The sequence below is a fragment of the Phocoena sinus genome, chromosome 6 (assembly GCF_008692025.1).
Source record: "Phocoena sinus isolate mPhoSin1 chromosome 6, mPhoSin1.pri, whole genome shotgun sequence".
Taxonomy (NCBI): domain Eukaryota; kingdom Metazoa; phylum Chordata; class Mammalia; order Artiodactyla; family Phocoenidae; genus Phocoena; species Phocoena sinus.
In genome coordinates this window covers 87865770-87877900 of record NC_045768.1, presented here as the reverse complement: position 1 = coordinate 87877900, position 12131 = coordinate 87865770, and positions in this window count along the sequence as shown.

Here is a 12131-nt window from a genome sequence, read left to right as displayed (position 1 = left end):
TATTCACAATAGCCAAGCCATGGAAGTAACCTAAATGTCCATCAACAAATGGCATGGATAAAGAATATGTGGTACATATATACAATGGGACACTACTCAGCTATAACAAAGAATTGAAATAATGCCATTTGCAACAACATGGACGGACTAGACGTTATCATACTAAGTGAAGTAAGTCAGAAAAAGAAAGACTCACAGACATAGAAAACAAATTTATGGTTACCAAAGGGGAAAGGGTTTGAGTGAGGGAGAAATTAGGAGTTTGGGATTAGCAGATACAAACTCCTATACAGAAAATAGATAAACAATAAAGTCCTACTGTATAGCACAGGGAACTATATTCAATATCCTGTAATAAACCATAATGGAAAAGAATATGAAAAAGAATAGTATAGGGCTTCCCTGGTGGCGCAGTGGTTGAGAATCCGCTTGCTGGTGCAGGGGACGCAGGTTCGTGCCCCGGTCCGGGAGGATCCCACATGCCGCGGAGCGGCTGGGCCCGTGGGCCATGGCCACTGGGCCTGCGAGTCCGGAGCCTGTGCTCCGCAGCGGGAGAGGCCACAGCAGTGAGAGGCCCACGTACTGCAAAAAAAAAAAAGAAAAAAAAAGAATAGTATATATATGTATAAGTGAATCACTTTGCTGTACACCTGAAACTAACACAACATTGTAAATCAATTATTCTTCAATTAAAAAAAAAAAAAGAAGTCCAACTTTCCAAGGTCTCCTTGGGAGGAAATCACAGGATGCCCTCCTGACGTATGGGACAACTGGCTTGAGGAGGGGGGCTGGTAGTGAAGTGGGTCCTCTCTGCCTTCCCGGGTCTCCTGCCAATGCAATGAGCCCAGGGCTTCTCCAGGCTGCACTCTGAGTTTCAGTGCTGAGTGTATCAGAGGCTGGGATGCTGGAGGCTGCACCAGGGCCCAGGCCACAGGGGCCTTGGAGAGGAGGGAACTTAGAGGTCCCTGGGGCAGGGTGAAGACAGCATGCTAGTTTCTCCAGGGGCTGAATCCTGAAGGAGGAAGGATATGCAGTCAGAAGTCAGACACCCACGTCCTGTCCCCACCGCCACCCCACCAACGCCCATGGGAAACGGGCTCTGAGAGGTGGATTGACAGCAAGTAACACAGCCCCAGGCCCCCTGCTCCCATCAAACTCCTGGGTTGTTAGCAAGGCTATGGGAGCTCCCCAAAGTGCTTCAAAGTTTGAATGAGGCAGCCATTCATTGGGCAGTTGCTGAGGCCAGGCACTGTCTAAGCCGGGCCCTTTTCTAAACCCCATAACAGCCCTGCAAGTCAGCTATCAATACTCACATTTTACAGATAGGGAGACAGAAGCTAAAGTTAGTCAACTGTGTGTTCCAGAGCCCAGAGCACGTATAAGGCAGGCAGACAAACTGTGTGAGCCCAAAGTGGGGAGGAAACCTGGGTGGCAGCCTGCGGTGGACAGGAGGTGGCTCTGGCTGGGGCGCGGGAAGCAGCGGCATTATAAGAGCCCTTTGGGCCTTGTCTTCCTTGAAGGGGGCTATTTCCTGGTGAATCCGTAACACTGGAGCAGATTGGATTCTGACAAATCCCTTGGCAGGCTTTCCCTAATGGAACATCCAGAGAGAAAAAGTCCCCTGTCTTCCTACATGTCCCTTGTAACCTCCTCCCCACCACAGGGACCTTGTTTGCTCTGGCAGACAGGGAGCCCATTCAGAGTCCTGGGGTGGCACAGGTAGAGTCTTTCCTGGGAGCCTGGACCCCACGCCTGCTTAGGGGGGTTGGAGTGGCCTCCGGAAGCCTCCTTTGGCTCGAGTGGGGGAGGGCGCTGACCTTTTTCTGGCCGATGAGAAGGACTGACTTTACGGTTCTATCTTGCCCCATACACCAGAAAGCCACTTCGAGCTGGTGGAACGGGGCCTGGTGGGCGGGATGGTGGCTGGCTCGTGGGGCCGTGGTCTCTGCTGGCTGCAGGGAAGGTGATTCTAGAGCCATCAGCAGCCCCAGAGGGTGCCAGGCCGCGTCCACGGGGACAATCTTAGCTGTACCTACTTGGGACACCCACAGCTACCCAGTTTAGCCTTTTATTTACGCTGCAATCATAGAGCTTTCTTTCTTATACAAGGAGGGGCTTCCCAGAGCTTTTTATTTTTCCAAGGGTGGGAAAAACAACCTTACCTTAGGCTCAGACCACATCTGATTATGAAGGGGCTGTGAGTGAATTACACTCAAGCTGCCACCCAAACACCGCCCCCCCCACACCCTGCCTTGGAGGCCTTGGAGGCAGGACAGGCCCTCATTCCCAGCTCCAGGCACAGGCAGCTCAGCCCCGCCCAGGGCCAGCCCCTCAGAGGAACGTCAAGGTCACTGTGAGGAAGGAACGTTCACAGCTTTTCCCTCTCCTGCCTTCTTGCTGGCCACAACTGTGCACGACTAGCTGAAGCTTATTATGTTTAAATATTCGAAAATGCTTCACTAAATACGGCGGCTTGTTTGCTTTTGCTGACAGTAACAGTCTACCCACAGAGCCCTTTCAAACCTCAGCGGTGTTTGGGAAAGTGGACAAGGGACTCATTCAGTGACGCACAAGTTTGACCGGAGCCAGGAATGAAGCCTGGATTTCATGAAATGAGGAGTAGCCTCAGACCACACACAGAGATGGTTCTGAACCAGCGGTGCTGCCCTCCCCCCTGCCCCCATCACACACACACACACACACACACACACACACACACACACACACACACACACACACTCCCTCCCTCTCCTCGCCCTGACAGAGGGCCCCAACTGTCAGCGGGAAAGCTCATTGGCGTCCACAGCTGAATGTGAAGGGGTGTCCTTGGCTTAGGCGGCCCTTTGTTAGCAACAAGCTGATGAGAAACATGGATTACTACAGTGTGTGCACCCCATCCTAAAGAGAGCTCACACAAAAGCCAGCGCCACCTAAACACAGCTGTTAGAGAGGAAAACGGAGCCGAATGGAGTTGTTGAAATCAATTTTGTGTGGGGAGTCAAGAAACAAACAACTTTTTCCCCAGAATGAGGTCCATCCTGTGAAAACTTGCCCTGTGTTCAGCGAGTCCAGGGGATGCCCCTTCCCCCCGGCCCCACTTCCTGAGATGTGGGCCCACCCAAATGAGATTATGAGGACTCTAGGAGTATGCTTCTTGCAGGAGACATCAGGGCAAAATTATTGTTGTTTCCCTGTCACTGACTGCACACTTCATGCAGGGTAAACTGAATCTGACTAGGGCCCTGCTTGAAGTTTAGAAGATTTAGGCTTTCTTTTTTTCCCTTTTGAACTTTTATTTAGACATAGGTTCCAATGCATCCAAGGAGCATGAGGCAGTTACACCCAAGAAGTATTTATGGCGCTTCAGTGAACGGAGTGGGTTAGAGGCAGAGCTGGGCAGGGTGAGGGAGGGCAGCCCCAGCCCCCACCCCTAGTCCTGGTCCTTACGAAGGGAAGCTGGGCCCAGACAGACATCACTGCCACATCTAGCTTGGCAAAAACTGCCACGCTTTTTCACGGTTTTTGTTTTTCCTTCACCATCCACTACCCACCCCCTCCCCTCCGCACACTGTGGAGTGGCTGTGCCGGGGGCGGCGTGGGAGGCAGATTGCCGGCGCCTCCTAAGGTTGTCCCTGCTTGCCTCTCACTAGGGTGCTTCAAGGAGAGTGACCTGGAGAGAAGACTTGTGGACTGCCTTCTTTCTTCTTACACTCACACTTTCTGAAAGGAGAAAATGATTTTGCCAAGAATAGGTACGAAGTTGGAAGCCCAGGGGTTCTGGTTTGGTTTGGAACGGGAACCACACAGTTCCAGGATGTCTTAATGGGGTACACAAATTCTTAACCTCAAGCAGTGCAGACAGTCAGGAGAATGAGTTCTCTCTTCCGAGCTTCCTTGGGGTTTTCCTGAAGCTTCCTCTTAGTCTGTGACCATGCTGGTGAAATGACTGACCTCGGTTTCCCTAGCCCAGATCACAAACCACAGAGATGGAACAAGGGCCAAAGGTTCCTGGCTGAGTGGTCACTTCGCATCCAGGAAGGTTTCCTCCCTCCATCCTGGGTTGTTAGAGCCAGCTACCACTTCAGGCCATGGTGTCACCTCCCACAATAAACTCACTCATATTTTAACTCAAGAGCTGCTCTTTAATCCTTCTGCTCTGTACCGCTGGGAATTCACGTCCTTGTTCCCTTGCTAAATAGACACCCAGCCTTCTACTCCCCTGGCATCTCTGTTCCTGCACCTCCACCCCTCCCATTCCTGCTGCTGTTGCCTCTGGAACACCAGGTAAACAGAGGGCCGGGCCTATAGCATCCACAAGTCCTCCTGGAGAGCCAGCCTCTCACCTGTGGCCCAGGGTGTCACACCCAGGTCAATCCTCCTCCACAGGCCTCCCAGGAGGGACAGAAAAATACAGCTTCCCCGAGCAGTAAAATAGAGATCATGATTCTGACCTTGCAGGACAATGTGAAAAAAGTAAGATCCCCCCTTTTTTAAAGTCCACCAATATTTATCAAATATCTATTACATTCCAGGTACAGAAACATTGCCAGCTCCCAGTTATTTGGTAAATACTCTGGAACACATTAGCAGAGCAAGGAGTAACAGTTTTGAACATTATAACTAGGTGTGGCAGAGACTGTAGCGCTCACCAATCAATACCTGATTCCTGTGACCCTCTCTTCCCGCTGCGCACACCACTGGAATACAGTCTCCGCCTCCCTTGCTGTCAGGTGGAGCCATGTGACTGGGTCCCAGCCAATGAGATGTGAGCATGTGATGTGTGCCAAGTCCAGGCCCAGCCCACAAGAACTTCCCACACTTTACAAAAATGAACTCAAAAGTGGATCACAGACTTAAACATAAAATTATAAAACCTTTAGAGAAAAACATAGAAGGAACTCTTTGGAATCCAGAGCTAGGCAAAGAGTTCTTAGGCTTGACATAAACTCACAAACCATAAAATGAAAAAAATCCTTTAGACTTCCTAAATTAGACTTCATCAAAATGAAAGCCTCTGTTCAGAGAAAGACTCTGTGAAGAAGATGAGAAGACAAGCTACAGACTGGGAGAAAATATTCATAAACCATATACCCATATGTCTAGAATACATACAAACCTCTCACAACTCAGTAGTCAAAAAGCAAACAATCCAACTAGAAAATGGACAAAAAAACATGAAGAGAGACATTTTGCTGGAAAGGATATACAGAATCAAATAAGCACATGAAAGACGCTCAGCATCATTAACCATTAGGGAAATGCAAACTAAAATGGCAATGAGATAACCATACCACAAAACAGTTTGGCATTTTCTTAAAAAAACAGAAACAAAAACAAAAAAATGAAACATGCAAAGATCTTCTACCCCGGCGATTACACCCCTGAGCAGTTACCCCAGAGAAATGAAGACTTATGTACTTATGTTCACATAAAAACCTCTATACAAATGTTTACAGCAGCTTTATTCATAGTAGCCAAAACTTGGAAACAGCCCAGAGCTCCTTCAGTAGGTGAATGGTTAACAAATTGTGGCACATCATACCATGGCACACTGTTCAGCAATAAAAAAGAACAAACTATTGCTCCATGTAACAACCTGGAAGAATCTCCACAGGAATTATGCTGCTGAGTGAAAAAAATCCAGTCTCAAAAGGTTACATACTGGAGCTTCCCTGATGGCGCAGCGGTTAAGAATCCACCTGCCAATGCAGGGGATACAGATTCGATCCCTGGTCCGGGAAGACCCCACATGCCGCGGAGCAACTAAGCCCGTGCGCCACAACTATTGAGCCCGCGTGCCACAACTACTGAAAACCACATGCCTAGAGTCCACAATCACAACAAGAGAAGCCACCGCAATGAGAAGCCTGTGCACCACAGCAAAGAGTAGCCCCCACTCGCAGCAACTAGAGAAAGCCCGTGTGCAGCAACAAAGACCCACTGCAGCCATAAATAAATAAATAAATAAATAAATTTTAAAAAAAGATTATGTACTATATGATTTCACATATACAATATGATTGAAATTATAGAACTGGAGAACAGATTAGCTTGCCAGGGATTAAGTAGGGGATGAAGGTGGGAGGGAAGCAGGTATGGTTGTAAAAGGGCAACATGAGGGATCCTTGTGTGATGGTACTGTTCTCTATCTTGACGGTATTAATGTCAGCACTGGCTGTGATATTGAACTAGAGTTTTGTAAGGTGTTACCATTGGGAAAAACTGGGTGAAGGGTCCATGGGTTCTTTCTGTATTATTTCTTACAACTTCATGTAAATCTATGGTTTGGTTACTGGACCCCCCAAATAGCCCTAAGACACATGATCCAGTGATCTTTCATCACTGAGAAAGATTAACAGAGAAAGGCAAACCCCAAAGTGTCCCTGAATGGCCGTGTCCTGCAAAGTCACTCCCTCAACCTCCCATACTGGGCTGAGACATAATCAAGAAAAACTTTTCTTGTGTAAAAGCACTGATGTCTGGGGATTTTTGTTACTGCAGTCACTTCTACTTACCCTGACTAATGACACATTGAGGATCTGGGACTTTAACCCAAATTCGGGTTCCACAGGGAACTGACAAGTTGCGCTGACTTTCCCATGAAACTATTTTGGTCTCTAGTGCTGAGAAATTACCCCATCTTTCTGTCTGTGTGAAAACCAGGGATCGACTCCCACTTCGGCACTTACTGGCATTTGGAGTTTAAGTCACTGGACTTCTCTAAGTCGCATTCTCCCCCACTGCAAGACTAGGGAGCAAAGAAGTGAGGTGCATATACGTGTACTTACCTGTGCAGCTGAGACTAGGGGTTGTGTGTCCAGCAGCCTCCTCCTTGTTCTCTTTGTGATCTGACTCTTCTGGTCTCCTGGTAATTCTCTGTCTTAGCTCCAGAGTGACCTTTTCTAAAAATGGACCTGATCATTTGCCTTGGTTAAAAAATAACAATAACGACAATGACAAAATGGTAGTGATGCTGTTATTAATAATGATAGCTGGGCTTCCCTGGTGGCGCAGTGGTTGAGGGTCCGCCTGCCGATGCAGGGGACGCGGGTTCATGCCCCACTCCAGGAGGATCCCACATGCCGTGGAGCAGCTGGGCCCGTGAGCCATGGCTGCTGAGCCTGCGTGTCCGGAGCCTGTGCTCTGCAACGGGAGAGGCCCGCGTACCACAAAAAAAAGAAAAAAGAAAAAAATAATGATAGCTGCCATTCATCAAGCACTTATTATATTCCTAGAGACACTCATAAGCGGCCTCAGCCTCCACCCTAGGGTTTGTGCTGGCATTTCCAAGCCAGCACCTTCTGAACTGCTCTTCCCCCAATCCTCCTGGGCAGGTCATGCTCCACCAGGCAGCAGTTCTTCCCCTCAGTCCTCCACAACTTGCTCTTGGGGCATCGTGTCCCTCATTTGAGGCTGTGATCTCGGAAACATGTAGGTGGGGCCTGGGCTTTACCTGCTCCAGAATGGCTTTACATGCCAGGCACTTGGCAGAGTTCTCGTGTACATCGTCTTACCTGTTATACAAATGTCCTTCTGTAGAATGGGAAATTCTGACAGGCTCTTTCTAGGATGGGCTTCTAAAGCTAGGGGGCCCCCAGACCTCAGTCAGGCCATGACGAAGTTTCACTGGTTGTGCTAGTTTTCTATTGCTGCTGTAACAAATTACCACAAACTTAGTGGTTGAAAACAACATTGAATGCATTATATCTTGCTGTAGGTTCCAGGTCTCACTGGGCTAAAATCCAGGTGTCAGCTGGGCTGCATGTTTTCCTGGAGGCTCTGCAGGAGAATCCCTTCCCTAACCATCTTTCCAGCTTCAAGAGGCCGCCCTCCTGCCTTGGCCCACGGCCCCTCCTCTGTCATCACAGCCACAGCAGTGGGTGGAGGGCTTCGAATATGGCATCACTCCAACTTCCTCTTCTGCCTCCTTCGTCCATTTAAGATTACACTGGATTTGTGATTGCATTGGGCCCACCTGGATAATCCAAGATAATCTCCCCACTTTAAGGTCTGTTTGGGAGCAAGCTTAATCCTATCTGCTACCTGAATTCCCTTTTGTCAGATAGGGTAACACATCCACTGGTTCCAGGGATTAGGAGGTAGCCATCAGACCTAACACACTGGTCCAAAATGAGAAAAATAACAATGTAGTGATTTTCCTATGAAGCTATTTGTTTTTAAAAAAAATTTGTAATTCTGAACGTATGCCTTTGTAATTTGAGGGAGAGGATGTTAAACAGTATGAAATGTCCTTTTGAGAAGAAACGAAAAGTTGGCAAACTGACATTTTCCTGGTCCATGAAGTTCCAACCTGTGGAACTAGTAGTGGAACCCGTGGAAATAGCCCCATGGACATGCTCCCCCAGAGCATCGTCTGCATGGCAGTCAGAGGCTGGCAACCTCAGGGTGCTACTGAGGGGACCAGGTGTCCTGAAGGATGCAGCCCAACTGAGAATCATGGAGATGTGAGGGTGTCAACGACAGGGGCTTATCATCCCATTCAGATGGGCTCCCTGATTAGTACTTGGGTTGGGCTGAAGAGTGGGGGCCCCAGGCTGTGAGCAACCACGGGATGGCTGCAGGAGGCAAGCTGACATAACATGTGTCACGATCCTTAGCTGACAGGTGTTTGTCTAAGGCTAACGTGGGTCCATGGATGCAGTCAGAGGGCTGTGTGGTTTTTGAGAAGGCACTCAACCTCACTCAGCCTGTTTCCTTGTCATCAATTAAATAAAGAGCATAATACCTTCCTTCAGGGCCTTATGAGGCTAAATGAGATCCTATACAAGAGGAATATGTGTGGTCCACACACTTATACTATACAAGCAAATAAACAAATACCAGTTTTTACCTTACCTGATAGAGAATACTCTTGATAGTTTTGAGGGTTAAAGATAACTGTAATCTTTAACAAAATGTATTTCTTGGTTTTTGCCGTTGTCATTTGTCTTCAGAGAAACAAGTTAAACCAGACAACTTTAAAATAGCTTCTAAGGCAGCATTTCAGTTTCAAGATGTTGGGAGACAAATTCACTCAAGAGATGGGATAAAATCCAGCCATTAGCAAGCAGATGTTCTGTGTTTATAATATTTTGAAATGTTTAATGGTCTATTAGTTACGCAGGTAAGGATTTACCTACTGGTGAGGGCTTTTAAAATATTAGCAAATGATTTGAAAGATTAAAAAGAAAGGAAAAAAAAAGGAGAAAAAAGGAGAGAAAAGGTTTGGTTTGGTTGATTACCTTAAAAGTCATATAAATGGCTTTTTTACAGATAGTAAAATTAATATATAGATATTGATGGATATATAAAGAGATTATATAAAGGAGAAAATGATAGTCACTCTTATTCCTGTGACCCAGAGCCTTGCTAACATTTTATTGTATTCCATTCTGTTGTTTCCTTTTTAACGGGCAGGAATAAAGTGATTTTCATACTGTACTGCTATCCCACAGAATCCTACCAGCATAGACAAATGACTTTAGCTCAACAACAGAAAACCTTGGGGGTTTTTCTAATTATGACAGAATCTATATTTACCCTCCAATATTTCTAGATGTCCAGCAATATCTACTTGGATTCCCCCTATATTTTCCATTTTTCCTCTCTCCTAGAAATTCCTTGAATCTTTCAGTACTCTCTACAGCACTGGTCTAAATGAACACAGCTTTTAGAACCACACTGGGGTTCATCCATGGCCACAGATGCTGAGGAACCCAAGGGGAAGGAAGGTAGGGAGAGAAGGAGACACAGGTCCCGTTTCCCTTCTCCCTGTCCTTAGGCATTTATCTCATGACCACCGTGGTAGCATGGTGGCTGGGGCTTGGCCCTTTGTCCCACCTTCTGCTCACTCCTGACCTGCTGGGGCCGGGGCACTAAACAACTTTACCAAACTCTCTTGTACCTGAATGTTTTCACATGAGTTCGAGTTGACCACTCAGATCCATCTGTGACAGGCTTGGAAGCGAGGCAGGGTTGATGTCTGCGGTTTCTGCAGGCTTGTGGACATCAGGAGCCATGGGCACCTTCCATTTAGCTGGGGTAGCTGGTAGCGAACAGGTGTGATTTCTGGAGCCTGCCTCTGTAGTGGCTGTTTCTTGATTACAGAAGAGGCAGCAGCCTTTTGGTGGCTCCATTCTGCAGGGTGGCTTTGAGAATCACCTCTGAAATCTCTCCCTAGAGGTGGTTTCAGAATCACCTCCCACTGATTTTACAAGCCATTTTGCTTAATTAAGCCCAACTCACTTACACTAGCTAGAGTGGATTCTATTCTCTGCATCTGAGCCCCCACTGGTACAGCTATTCTACAGGATCGATCTATTTTGAGCATCTGCTATGAGTTCACATTGTACTAGGCAAGAAGGAGTCCATCAGAGAAGTACTAGAATGGTTCGCAATGTGCTGCACCAAAGTTACGTTAATCCTCTCCATTGCCTTACGAGCAAAGTACTGGGCTTCCCTGGTGGCGCAGTGGTTGAGAGTCCGCCTGCCGATGCAGGGGACACGGGTTTGTGCCCTGGTCTGGGAAGATCCCACATGCCGTGGAGCGGCTGGGCCCGTGAGCTACGGCCGCTGAGCCTGCGCGTCCGGAGCCTGTGCTCCGCAATGGGAGAGGCCACAACAGTGAGAGGCCCGCGTACTAAAAAAAAAAAAAAAAAAAAAGAAAGAAAAAAAAAAAGCAAAGTACTATTATCACTCCTATCAAACAGAAGAGGAAATGGAGTCACAGGTGAATTAAATAACTTTCCTGAGAGATTTTGAAACCTGAACTCAAACAAGGGACCATAAATCTCTCTCTCCCATTATGTTTTTCCACATAGTCGGGCTCTTTTCCACCCCTCCCTTACACCATCCCCCAGCAGAATGATATTCCACAAAATGTCTGTTTAGCTCTTAGAAACTGATTTCTTTATGTCCTGCATTTGAAGTCTGGAATATTAACCAAATAGTGCTACTGCAAAAATACATTCTCAGTCTGTTCCTAAAGGGGGCTGGAGCGTGCACTACATAGTTCTTGCTTTCTTTGTAGGGGAGATTAGCAGAGGGGGATTGCTCTTCTTTTCACTCCTCCACAGAGATAATTTATCACTATTTGAAGAATTGTATGTTTCTGTGGTTTCTTGGTTTGGAACTGCAACAGACACTGAGACTTCTGCAAACTTCCAGTTATTTTCTGCGTGGAATGCAACTGAATGCACTGATGTCTTCCAGAGAGCAGGTCAATAGGAATCATTTTCTAATAATTAGTCCTGTGAATAACACAATTCTCGGAGCCCACTTTCACTCAAGCCCTTCCATTGATGGTTTCAGTAGCTCCAGGTCAGGATTTCACTTTACACATCTAAGGTTCCCCGCCTCCCCACCCCTGTCCTGCTCCATCCAGCATGCAAAGAGGCAATGCGAACTTGACGGAAATGAAAATGCCAAAACCACACATAAGAATCTGGCTTGGGCGTAGCACTCATCTGCTAAGTAAGAAATCTTTCCCCTGAGTGAGTCCTCCACAAACAAGGTCAATCGCAAAAGCCCACACTACCTTAGCCAGGGAGGGGCCAATGGCGCCATTAAAAACTCTTGCCAGCGGGTTACCTCAGACAATGTAAATACAAAACTGGTGCTTGTGTTTATTTAAAGTCACTGGCATTGGGCTCATTCGTGGTAGACAAGGATAATTTTGTTTACAGCAGCATCAGATGACGGACACGACTCTGTATAACATAAATCAAACGATGCGGGGTGGTGTGGGGCGCATAGTTTAAACGTGACTCCCCCCCCACATAACAACTAGGGGCATAAACAACTTCCCTCAAGCAAAACAAATTCTGCCAAGATCAAGCTGGAATTCATTTATTATACAGCTTCAAGTTGACTCGTTTCAACATTAAACAACTGCAAAAGCAGAGGGAAAAGAACTGATATCCAAGACCATTACAAGCCTGTCATTTTACTCCTGACATTTTTTGCAAAATGTGTTTTTGGCTTTGCTGTGTGTTTGTTTGGCAATATTCACTTTCCTGAAAATGCTGCCACTCGTGTCACTTCACAGGGGAGGTGTGGCTGTGGACTATGCATGTGCATAGACAGCAGAAAGGGGCAAGGGGGCCACCCGAAGAGTTGCCATTGTCCTTTCA